We start from the raw sequence: 13,777 nt of genomic DNA, 5'->3' as shown, positions 1-13,777 counted from the left end.
TGTCTTATGCTTTGCTTTATGATTATGAAAAGAAGATCAATGAATATGTGTATTTCAAAGATAGATAGATGATAGATTAAAAAAAGAGGAATCTTAAGTGATTTTGATTACTGATAAGAAACACCTTATTAATGACAGGCTTTGTTCTATCAAATGCCTTTTTTCATAGCCAATTGAAATATATACACAACAGAATATGATATTTGCCACATCTTTCAAGCAATGGTTAAATTACAACTATTTGGTCCACTGTAGAATCTCAGTTCCAAAATCCTGCATCTTTCACACTTTCATTGAGGATGTCCTTAATTGTTTTGTAGATGAGCCTCATTATTGTTTGGTATAGCTGAAAAAACAGGCATCTAAGCACCAATGATAATTGTCCTCACATGCACCTTTTTTTTTGGCATTTATTAAGTACAAAATTTTCTCTGTGCCTTTGGTATCTTTTCTCCCTCAGAAAAGTTGTGAATCTAGCGACACTCTCATAAAAGTATCAACTCCAAAATGGATCACTCCTATCTACATTTGGTCCAATTCAACTGCTTTTTTCCTGTTATTTCTTTTTAGTGTCATGTATATGTCTCCCATAAGCATGTCTCAAACTCTGAAATTAGAATTCAAGTGTGGTGATGCTGTTGCCCTTGACTGTGAGAATATCTTATCATACAGATATTTTCTTTTTTTCATTTTTCATTTTTTCATTATCCTTTTTTCCAATGATTATTTTCAAATGCCTCCAGGATGAAAGGGTTAATTTGGATCTTTTGCTAAGCTTTCTTAAAATTGTTTTTATCTTCTACTGATTCTCTTTGCTTTATGAGGTGATACTGCTTATAATAATTCATCATCCTCCTTAAAATATGACAAACAAGTGCATATTTTAAATTAGTCACCTTTTGCTACTGTCTCTCTCTGCTTAGCTAGCTAAATGGTTCCTTACTTTTGATGTCCCTTTTACTGCTATTTCTGTTGTACACTAACCATTGTTACTAATTATAATTCATCTAAATAATACAAAATTGAGTTGTTTCAAATGCATGCCATATTTTTTCTCTTTACTATTCTTCTATTTTTGCAAATATGTTTGTTTCTGTATTCTCTAACTATTCAGTGTTGTATTGTGCAAAAACAATTGCTACAAGAATTACATAATGATAAATCCTTTCTTATAGGTTAATATGTAATATATATGTAACTTGATACTCACCCTATCTAGTGCTTACCAGTTCATTTTAAGTAAATGTTTATAATGTAAATCATGAGGCTTCTAAAAGATTTTGGTCTCCCTGATTTTTCCTTACCCATATTTTCTAATATATTTCTCATTATCTTTGTATAGTCTCACCTGCACACTGAAATTGTTGAGTATCAAAGTGCATGGTGATTTGAATCAGAGCTTTTTTTGGTTTCATTTATAGCAATAATATCCATTCCTTCAACATTATAACTACTCAGTGGACATTAAATAAGGTTATTATACTTTGGCTTCAAATCATGAAATTATAGTTTACAGATAGTATAAAATTTTTGATTTTTAATAAACTATGTTTTCTTTTTCACTACTCCGCCAATGTCACTGAAGAAATGGAAGGAGGTCAGAAAAATGAAGGCCATTTTAGTTAGATTGTTTCATGGATTCCCCTGAAAAAGAATTCATCACCAGGTGGCCAACTAATAGTGGTAAGGCTCTCTGTACTTAGGCCATCCTCATAAAGCAGACTGTTTATTACTGGGACTATACTCCAGTCTTTTTTTAAGCATGAACCTAGCAGAGCTTATGCTATGCTGGTGTAGCTTTCAAGAATCCAAGGTCACACCATTATGCATTAAGATATCAGAGTCTGACTTTGGGTAAATTAAAGGAGGTAAGATGACAGTGCTTTGGATTGCCGTCATAGACCTTAACATCATTTCACCTGCAAACAGCTCTTCCACATGGACAAAGGTGTGAGAAAACAATAATGTTTTCCTTGAAAGGTCATATTGTTATTTCAAGGACCTAGCAATGTAAGAAAGCAGTTGCTTTTTTCTATCGTTGGTAATGATCAATTCTCAGGACTATATATGTCTTAAGGTAGAAACAATAGGAATGATATTGCAGGGAATCAAAGAGAAACAGGAATGATAAATGAAGGTCTGAACAGTAAGCAACAGGAAAAAGTCACAGTCAAGAGGTTATACCAGGGATGTCTGGCACAAGGAATAGATGAAATCAAAACTATTCAGAATTAGACTCAGACATGGGAGGGGGAATAAGGGACCCATTTAATGGAACTAGGATATAAGGCAGGGTTTGATAATAAGAAACAAAGCAAGAACCAGAGTACAGCCATCTGGCACAGCAGATGGAGTGTTTGGCCTGCAGTCAGGAAGACCTGAGTTCAAATGTAGCCTCAGGCATTTAATAATCATTTGATCTTGGGAAAGTAACTTTATTGGTATTATTGTTATTATTATTCCAAGGTTAGAGAAAGACCATCTTGGAGATAGAGAGACATAATCCCATTAATTCCAATTGTTGTTGTGGTTGTGGTTGTGGTTGTGGTTACAAGGTCAGCTTGGTGATGAACATTGAAGCTCTAGTTCCATCGATTTTCCTTTTCTAGGGACTAAATTGGAATCTGAAATGAGTCTAAACTCTAGATGAGAAAATGAGTGGTGGAGATTAATTTGCAGAAACAGGGCGACTAGGGGAAAGCATGAACAAGGAAACAAGGTCATTTCTGTGTTTTTGAGGTGAGTGTTCTCAAATCAAAATGATAGATCAAAAGTGCCAAGTAACTGTGTGTATGTATTTTCTCTGAGAATCTGTCTAAATCCCAACCCATCCATATGCTGATGACAGACACCATCATTTTCAATCTCAAGATGCATAAATATCTTTGTTACTGAAAACTCCTTAAAATAAAGCCAATATTTGGCTATTTGAGAGAAAGCAGATTCTCAGACAGAATGCACATCATAGTGTTGTTAATTACTTTAATTCCATATCCAAAACTGTTTAGAAAATTAAAAAGAGCAAAAGTTATAATTCAGTTTTTTTTTCATAAACTGAAGGTTTCAAGATGACTTCTGCATGTATGCAGACATGCAATGTATTTCAGTAAAAGGAACCTAGTGAGTTGCCTTACTTAACATAAGAATTAGAGAGTAAGAAATGAATAAAAACATTGAGGTCTTCATAGTATTTTCAACATTTGGAGGGACACATGCAGTTATTCCAAGAATGATAAAATGTACATATTATGTTCAGTATATGAGCATCTAACAAAAGCAAAAAAGACATCTTCTATCATTTATTAAAAAGCAGCCAAACTTTTAATTTTTTTCTGAATTTCTCATTGAAGGCTAATAAGAAAATGTAAGTTCTTGCAAACATTAAAATAAGCTCTGGGCTATTTTACAACAGCTGGCACAATGAGGTTTTGGATACATGCCATTCCAAGATTTTTCTGGAGATTCTACTTGGCTAAAGGGGAAGCCTCCAGAAAGCGAATTCTCAATCTAGGGTGAGAAGTAAGAATTCTTTCAAACTGAGTTGTGAATTTGCACTCTCTTTTCACCTAGGTTCCTAGTTTTCACCTCATATTGTGAAGCTTTACTAGGTGACAACTAGGTGCCATGTAACCTGTTGGGGAGAATTCCTTATTATAAATTCAGCCTAGAGATAATTTAAGGAATATGTTACTATCTGCTTAAGCTAGGAGAAGTTCCGACTTTTGCATAATGCAATAGCAGCCTCACTGGATAGAATTGAAATGTGTTTTTATGGATAAAATGAGAAATGTTCACTTAAGAATTGGGCTTGAGTTATAAAAAGGCAAGTGAGTCCTTCATATTCTCATTGGGAAACTCTAGCTATTTTATACTTGATGTGGGATGTGCAAGAAAAAATGATTTAAATTGTATTGTGACCCTGTTGTTAAGAGAGTCCTTTATATTTGCTTGACCTAGAATTCTTTTTATTTTTATAATGTTCAAATTAATAAGGAAAATTTTCTTTGAAGGATGAAAGTTATTTCTTACATTAAATTGTTTCCAGTACAATAATACAGTGTGTTATAGTTGAACCCACTATGAATCTAGGTTCTAGAAAGTTAAAAATCCAAAGTACATTCAAAAAGTACTCTCCTCCAGCCCCTCAATTATAGAAATAACTATGGTTAATACTATTTAGAATGATTCATAGTCTACTCCTAATTTTCCAGGCTCCATCTTTGTTTTTTTGGAGGAAAAAAACCCAAAGTTCTACATTTTTTTTCCCTTGGGGGAAAGGGAGGATTAGCCTTTATTAGCTTAAGAAATAAAAAAGACCTGACTAAAAATTGGTCAATTTGTTTCATTTTGCCTTACTGATGAACTCAGATCAAATTAATGTAAGTCAACTAAATGTGCAGAAATTTGCAATTAAAATAGTTTTTAAATAGTACAGCTAAAGTATCCTTAATTCTAGGGCCACTTACAATGCAGCATCTCAGCTGCTTTGCTTTCTCTAATTCATAGAGAAATATGCATTATGCTTTATTTTTTAATCTCCATCCCTACTTCTAACTTGTCCTTTTCTTCCTGATTCTTATAATCTGCTTTCTATTTAACTTGCCTTCTATTTAACAACCCAAAAAAACCCTTGCATTTTTTCTTTTGTTCATTTTTAAAAATTTTTGTTTGTTTATTTGTTTTCAAGGCAATCAGGATTAAGTGACTTGCTTAGCGTCACATAGCTAGTTAGTGTCAAGTATCTGAGGTCAAATTCGAACTCAGATCCTCTTGACTCCAGGGCAGGTGAACTAGCTGCTCCCATTATTTTTTCATTTTAATCATATTTGTAATTTCATCAAGGTAAAGGACTTCTAAGGATACTCAATATACCACTATTAATTGATGATACATGCTTAGCAACTTATACACTTAGTTGCCTAGGACACTTAAATGATTTGGGTCAGACAGCCAGTCTACTTCAGAGGTGAAACTTGAACCCAAGATGCCCTGATTCTAAGGCTAGATCTGTATGTCCTACACTCTATTGCCTCTCTAGAATTCCCAAAGTATTGATTAGCTAGGTATACTGCAATACCTGAATGGTATAGTGGAATCTAAATTAAGTAGAATTGATAATAAAACAGGCCAATTGTAGGATCCTGCAACTTAAAGCTAGAAGTACCTTTGAGATCACCTAATCTATCTTTTATGTATGTATGTGCTTTTGTGTGAGTATGTGTGTGTATGTTTGTGTGTGAGAGAGAGCCAGCCAGCCAGACAGAGACAGAGAGATAGATGGACCTTTGAGCAGTTTTAGAATCATGTTTTTAAATACACAAGATAAAAATTCAGAATTACAAAGGAAACCAATCATATTTAAATAGAGTTTAAAATATTTTCGCAGACAAATTTGCAAACCCCAAGTTAGTAATTTAGATGTGCCCTAATCCCTTCATATTATAAGTGAGGAAATTGAAATCAAGAAAAGTTAAACATTTTCTCCAAGGCCACAAAACAACTAACAGAGTTGAAATTTGAAAACAAAATTTCAATTTCCAAATCCATTGAATTATCTAGGAAATTTTAGTCCTCAGATTCCCCAGATACATAAAGATAAGGATGCTTTACGTCCTGACTATATGTCAGTTACTGAACTGAGTGGTTAACAAATATTATCTCATTTGCCCCTCAAAAGAATTCTGGGGAAAGTAGTGCTATTATTATACCCATCACACAGGCAGAGGTTCAGTGATTTGCCCAGTGTCTCACAGCTGTTAAGTGCCTAAGGTCAATTTTGAACTCATATCTTCATGACTATAGGTCCAGGACTCTATCCATTATGCCACCTAGCTGGGTCTTCCCAATCAAATCATCCTTTAGGAAAATCAGGATAAGTGTGTCACCAAAAGTTTTAATAAGATTTTACAGATATTAATTTTGCAAATTTTGCAAAACCCCAAAACTTCCCCCAGGGTGTTATGTGACATTTAGGAATACCATAAATACAGTTTCGTAATATATTTTAGGTGTATCAGTAGGATTTTTATTGTAATTCAATTTTAAAGCTTTCTGTATAGCCTCTATGACATATGCTTAACCATATTCGTGTTGAGGGAGATGACAAGACTCATAGCCTCTAATATAAAAATATGACATTAAAGCATGGAAAATTAAGTATGGAAGCAGTTGCTAGGTATATTTTTGGTAGGGAATACAGAAAATATCATCAGTTTGGGTCAAAGTTAATCATCATTTTCAAGTGAAAATTGAAGAGTGGTTGCATGTTTTAATAAGATCTTAGATTTAGAACTAGAAGACATCTTGATAGTCATGTAGTCCAATCACCTCATTTTAGAAGTGAAGGAAGTATGGCCTAGAGAAGTTAAATGACTTGGCTAAAGTCACAAAGATAGCAAGTTGAAGAAGAAACTAGAACCCAGCTGCTCAGATGCCAGATAGAGTGGGAAATTATAAAACTATACAGGAGAACATTTTTTTATGATCATATCCCTCTCTGATCTTGATAATTTCTACTTACTCTCAGGAATATTTTCCCCCTATTTTCAACTAAGGGTCAGAACTATAAAAAGAGGTATTTTCACTAGGTTAAATATAAATGCCCTTAGAATCATAATTAAAATAAGTTCATTTTGTCAAAGAAAATATTTGCATGTGTAATTTAAGAGTATTATGAGAAAAAGCAGGTCTTCTTTGAAGAGTAATTTAACCATAACAAGATTTTAATATATCCACATACATATAAATATGTCACAGAATATTGGAATGTTAAATATTTGAATATAATTGATAGTAGAAATCCTTATTACATAGAAAATGTGATCTTTCCATGGAATTGTTAAAATTTTACATTCAAATAGATTCTTTGACCAAATGAACTTATTTGATTAGAATTCCGATGCATTCGTACTTAACCTAATTTAAATAGCTATTTTAAATTTTCTGATCCTTAATAAAAATAAATGGAAAATATACTTGTTAGTAACAGTATTTTATTTTATAACCATATACCAAATTAGTAGTATGTGCAAAACAGAAAGGAACAGTTCAGAAACCATCTACTCCATCTTGTTAAAATAATACTCTTCTCAGATGGAATTTCTAGTTCTCAGTAATAATATTATAACTAAAATATTTCTTTAGCCCTATATCAATAGTACATCAATAGACTCTTGTCAAGGGGCTTCCTTATCTTCTTCAAAAGCCAATAACTTTTTGTTCTAATGAACAGAACTACTCAATCAAGAGTTCAAATATGAAGACCTTTTCAATGCTCTCTGTACTGAGATACAATTTTTGTTTCATAAAAAAATATCTTTCCAGTTAGTGATAAGAAAGTATTTACTAGGGGGAACTAATAAATGAAAAGATACATTTTTCCTATAATATTTTTCTGCCATATAGTCTATTAAAACTACCCTACTTTCTGTGGTGACTCCTACTTGTGAAATCTATGAAACACATGGCAAACTTTGACATGTAGCTCATCTGGAAATTTTATTTTGTCAGTGTTGCTGTTAAATTGGCATTACTTTCTTTTAACTACAAGATGAAGGTGCATTGTGTTCTCAAAGATGCTGGGCATTTGCCTGAGAAGAAAATGTGGAGTGAAAAATAAGAACTTAAAATTATTTAGTTATTTCCCTCAAAGTGGTATACCACCAGAAATGCCTTATGACTCAGGTTAGGTATGTGTGAGACATGAATTTCCAAATTATTGTTCGCAAGATGTGATCTGAACTTTGTAAATTGGCACACTGGCAGGTTTTTTTTTTTTAATCAAGAAATGGGATAGAAAGCAATTTTTAAAAAAAGACTAATGTTGGTATGGGAGGACATCGATTGAAGGTGACATATCTATTGTGACTCTGTATACAAAGTATTGTGTTTTACTTATGCCTAATCAGATGTTCAAATGTACTTTTCTCCCATTAAAAATTAGAATTAACCAACAACCTTTGATTTAGGAAAGATACAATATTTCAGTCTACAATTCCTCTTAATACAGGGTTTATTTTTCCAATTACAAACTATTATGTAGCTAAATCAGTGAAGAAAGAAAAAGAAAGAAGAAAAAATAAGCCAATGAATAAACAACAAGTAATTACAGAAAAACTTTTAAAAGATTTATCAAATATATGGCCTTAGAAATCATGTTCCTGACTATGATCCAAATTAGACAAAAATATGCACACTGATTTTGCCATATGAATCAGCTATTCATACATCTAAATGTAGGACTTTGTAACATATCAAATCTTACCCTAGCAGATGAATGTTCTAAAAAATCTTCATAACTTCCATGAATTTGTGCAAGTAAATAAGATATTAATGATTCTTCATTTAGGAATTATAGCTCAGTGGCAAATGTCTATATCTGTCAATATTGTGCCCTGACATGTGCAAAGCATGTTAGCTGTCACAATAAGCAATGTACATGACAATGGATAGAAAATCTTTGAAGCCATATTGGCAATATGCTTTTGGACACATCAAAATTTGTACTCAAAAATAAATCTTTGGTACACAAATTTATTTATTTGTGTTTCCTTTTTTCAAATTAATTACAGAATAATAGAATAATTACATTTTAAAACTGGAAGGCACTTTGGATATCATAAGCCTGATTGAATTTACAGCTAAGAAAACTGAGAAGCAGAGAGATGATATGACTTTGCCTCAGATCACATGCTAGTAGCAAAGCTGTGACATAGAAGCCATTCTCTTTCCCTTGCCCTATAGTGCCATATGCTAGATACTAAAAAGGAGACATCATTCCCAATTTAACCTATATATCTCTTATAACTTAAACTATCCAATGTGCCTCTATTTCCCCATTTGAAAAACAAAATGGTTTCATTTACATATAGGATAAGCCAGTGTTAAAAAATAAAAACAGTGAATGAATACTTATTTTTTTTGTACCCTGCAACAGATGGCTAATGGTTGGCACTGTAAAAATAGTAAATAACAAGCAAAAAATGAAAGAAAGTAAAAACAAGTGAATCATGCAATTACAATCCATTGGCTTCTGGATTCAAGTTGAATAAGCTGCTATAATGCTATCATGACAGTTAGTATTCCCTATTACATTTAGCATTAGTATATTCACTCAGAGACAACATATAAGCATGGAAGGACAAGTTCGGTTTGGAAATATCATTTGTTTTGCTAATCATGTACAAAAATCAACTTTACGCGTAATGTCATTAATGAAGTGCTCAGTTGAGCAAAAACTATAATTAAAAAGAAATACAAATCAAAATGCTTTTCATAATTAAAAATGACAGCCTACCCCCAAGCTGGTAATTCATAAGCATGCAGAAATCACTCCAACTGATGTGAAACATTGCCAAGATCTGGACTTCCACTTTCCTCTCTCTACAAAGACAATTATAATTGAATAATTTCTACTGTGCAAATTATGCAACTTTTTTTGTAAATACCACGAAGTTATAAATATCTTATGTTAGAAATCCAAATCTGTTTTCTCTCATGGATTATGGCAATATAACCCTTTTATTTATTTATTTTTGCTTTGAATAGAATTTTATTTTCAAAAATATATGTAAAAAGAAATTTTAACATAAAACTTTTAAAACTTTGTGTTCCAATTTCTCTTCCTCCCTCCATTCCCAACCCCCACCCAAAATAGTGGAGTCAGCAACCAAGAAAGAGGTTGAAGCTGCTCCTAAACTAGACACATGATGTCATCTCTATTGATGCTACAGAACTGTTGTAAAGACAGCATTTTGTCAACTGGGCAAAGTATTCGAAAATGAGCTATTATTTCTAAAATTAATAATTTTTGCCTATCTAAAATTTGGACGTGATCTATTTCATTTCTCACCTTTCAGTTTTCTTCTTATTCAGATAAAATATGTCATGATAATGTCAATAATAACAACAGACATTTATGTAGCACCTTAACATCTCAAGCATGTCTTTCCCCAGGGTAGCACAACAAAGAGGGGAATGTGACTTCATTAATATGGGAAACCCCCTTTGTCAATAGAGGTTAACGCCCTCTCTGAAACTGTTAGTCATAGAAAGATGTCTACAGCATCAAGAGGTGACGTGACTTGTTCATGATCACCAAACCAGTGTGCATCAAAAGCAAAACTGAGTTCTTCCCGATTTCAAATCTGACTTTCCATTCACTATGCCATACTGTTTCATACAACAATGCTTTGGAAAGGTCCACAAAAACACAAGATCTAAGGCTGAACAGTATAAGGTACCAAAGATGTAATCTAGGCTAAGAACCTCCTTTTGAAGATATTTAGAAACCTGAGGCTCCAAGAGGTTCAGAGAGAGCTAGAGGAAAATTGCAGAAATATGTTTAATGTTGTTATGTATATGTATATGTGTATGTGTGTATGTATCTATATCTATATTTATATCTATAACCTATATTGGATTGCCTGCTGTCTGAAGGAGGGAGGAAGGGAGGGGAGGGAGGAAGAAAAATTTGAAATTGGAAATCTTATGTAAACAAATGCTGAAAGCTATCTTTACATGTAACTAGAAAATAATAAAATACTTTCATTTTTAAAAAGGGGAAAAAAGAAAATTGAAAAGAAGGAAGATGGTAAGGATAAAGGAAGAGAAGTGGGAAAAGAAAAAGAGAGAGGATATTTTGCATAAAAATATAAAACTGCATTAAGTTAATGAAAGGAAAAAAGCTATCAGTTCTAGAAGGCTGAAAAAAAAACAACAGAGATTAAGAGGATCTTTAAAGCAAGGATTTTTAACATTTTTGCATGTCTCCTAGAACAAAACCCAGGGACACCTTCTCAGAATAATACTTTAAGATACATGGAATAAAATAAAGAGGGGTTTTAAAGGAAGTCAGTTTTATTGTAATAAAGATTTTATTAAAAATCATCCAAGTTCACAATCTTGAAATTTACTACTGAACCCAGATCAATAATGCTTTCTTTAAAGGCAAATATCCTTTTATTGCATATATACATTTCTGTGGGCATATCTATCTGTCTATCTATCTATCTTCCAAATCTCAGTATAAGTAATCTGTACAGTGAAGAGAACAAACAAATGAAAATTAAAATAAAACAATATACTTTAATAAATTGTAGGCTGTTTTATGTGCCTTCTTTTATTAATTTATGCAAATTATATTTCATAATGTTAGACCTTGAATGGACCTATGTGAAACCCTTCCTGATTCACCCAACTGTTGGTTCCCTCCCTAACAAATTACCTCATATATGTGTTTGTGCACCATATACACATGAATATGTATATTTGTATATGTATACATATACCTAAACACATACATGTGTTTACATATGTGTATATAAATATGTATGCGCACCTCTTCTCTCTCCCATCAGGAGATGAGCAGCAGCTCATCCTTAGGTCCTTGGAGTAAGAGGGTTTCTGTTCCTTGTATTTATATCCACAAATGCTAAAATAATACCTTGCTAAAGCATTTAATATAGGCTTTTTGCTTGACTTCAGAAATCGCTAAGTGAGATGATGCCTTCATTTTGGAGATGGGGCAATGAAGACTCAGAGTTTTCATGGCCCATCCTAAAGTCACATAGTGATTTTGCTATTAACTTCCCTGAGTTTCCAACTTGCTGCTTCTTTCTCTTATCCCAAAGCTTTCTTTCTAATACAAAATACTGTGAGCTCAATCTCAAACTAATATTATTTCTGCATCCTAAGGGTGTAGTGAGGATGGTGGGTAGATTGCTAGATTCAGTGGAAGACCGGAGTTCTAATTCTGCCTCAGGTCCTGACTAGTTATATGATCCCTGGGACGTCACTTGGCCTCTTAGCTTTTATTTTCTCACCTTTAAAATTAGAATAATACTAGGTCCTACTTCACAAAACAATTGTAAGAATCAAATGAGATGATAGATGGAAAGTACTTTGTATACCTCCCTGAGAAGAGGGGGCATTTTGTTTTCAGCCCAGGTTCAGAACTACTATAAACCCAACCTATGGTGGATCCAGGGATGGAATATTATATAAAAACTGGAGAATGTCCTAAAATAGTCCTAAACCTCCATAGGTGGTTTACATGTTCATTCAATTCTCGGGTGATCTAATGAGTTTAGGTTTGACATTAAGGTGGAGCCAAAGTGTGCCATTTGTTAAGGACTTCTAGGGTTGTTCCAGTCTCTCTACCTGTCTCTGGAGTGACTCTCTAATTGGCTAACAGACCTATGACCTCATGACTGTGAACTCTAACAATGCAGACTTAGATCCATCCCTGCATATCCAAACTCTTGCCTATGCCATCCTGTAAATCCACAAGAGGGAGGACACCCTAAAACAATCAGGTCTTCAACTAACTTTTTACACAAAAGTACACTATAAATAACAGGAAATAAAATTCATCAAATATTTAATTTGTTGTCAAAAGTACTCTGTTGAGAATTAAGCTTGTAATGTAGACAAGTATTTTTATTATTTGTTTGCAAAAACAGAAAAACCTAGCAAAATTAGATACTAGTCTCTACTGACAGCACTTTAATCAACTTGACCAAAGAAACCAGTTAGTCCCAACAATTTATGCTCCATGGTAGATTTTGTTTCATATTTATTAAAGTGACAATTATCTAGATAGCTAAAAAATTTATCCTTTATTTTACTGTATATAAAAAGGACCATAAACAAGGTTAGTTTTACCAGAATAATTGCATATAACTAACCAAAAGGTATTATAAATGCTTTAATCATTCAAATTACATGATTAAAATGCAATGTTCCAAGTGTTTTTACTACATGAGACTAGAGAGAGGGTAAGATACATATTAATAAATTGAGGAATCAGGTATCTGATTTTATGGTTCTTTTATCAATTTTGGTTTAGATTATTTTCTTTTAAATTTCCAGTTTTTAATTTTTCACCATTAAAGAATCATACCTGTCAGAGTATTTTTTAAAGTCTACACAAAGATCTTAAGAATAATAAATTCAAATTTTAAAAATGAATTAGAACTTAGGAATAAGGGGCAGGTAGATGACAGTGGATAAAGCACTGACCCTGGATTCAGGAGGACTTGAATTCAAATCTGGCCTCAGACATTTGACACTTACTAGCTATGTGACCTTCGGCAAGTCACTTAACCCCCATTGCCCCACAAGAAAAAGAAAAAAAAAGAACTTAAGGAGTAAAAGAAATATGGATTTCTCCTGGGTTTAATATCCGGGAAAAAGGAAATGGTCTTCAAGTAGACCCATTTGTTACAACTATTATGTCATGGCATACATTCAAATGGTCAACCATACCCAAGGGATATGAAACCTTCAATTATGCTAGAAAAGAAAGCCTGACTCTTACAACAAGGGAATATAAAATCAGATAATGGTAAAAGTAAATTCAAATTTTTTACACAAATGAATTCAGATAGTAATTTGCTAGAGAAGAAAATTGAGCTTCTTAATGTAGTCATGGCAACTCCTTGTCTTCATTAGTCATCGAACTTAAGCCAATTAGCATATCTCTTTTCCACTGATTTTTGAAGGAAAAAAAAATATTTCCTATCCCTAGAATATCACAAAGTGTGGTGAATAAATTATGACCTATGTTTTAGTCCCAATCCTACCCCTAATCAGCTCTGCAATATCTGTGGACCTCATTTCCTTTATAAAATGAGGGTGCTGACCAAATAATCTGTAATATTCTTCACAGATATAAATTCTGTGACAGAATGTGCTGATATTCCCCCTAGTTGCTTAGATTTGATGGTGAAAAAGTATAAGAACACTAGAATTTTAAGCACTGAAGTTGATTCTACTG

At 32.9% G+C, this 13,777-nt stretch overlaps 1 protein-coding gene across 6 annotated transcripts in view; it reads left to right on the top strand.

Moving 5' to 3' along the window:
- The window catches only part of LRRN3 (leucine rich repeat neuronal 3), a 64,192-nt gene that overhangs the window by 34,970 nt on the left and 15,445 nt on the right, over positions 1-13,777 (top strand). The window contains exon 1 of one of the 6 annotated variants that reach the window (XM_043969028.1): positions 2,615-2,739. The exons of the other annotated variants lie outside the window; for them this stretch is intronic. The gene's annotated coding sequence lies outside the window, so the exon portion shown is untranslated. Of the gene's footprint in view, positions 1-2,614; positions 2,740-13,777 lie in introns of those variants that run through there. 6 annotated transcript variants of the gene reach the window in all.

Source organism: Dromiciops gliroides, chromosome 5, assembly GCF_019393635.1.
Source record: "Dromiciops gliroides isolate mDroGli1 chromosome 5, mDroGli1.pri, whole genome shotgun sequence".
In the NCBI taxonomy this organism is placed as follows: domain Eukaryota; kingdom Metazoa; phylum Chordata; class Mammalia; order Microbiotheria; family Microbiotheriidae; genus Dromiciops; species Dromiciops gliroides.
This window is presented reverse-complemented; position numbering and strand designations above follow the sequence as displayed.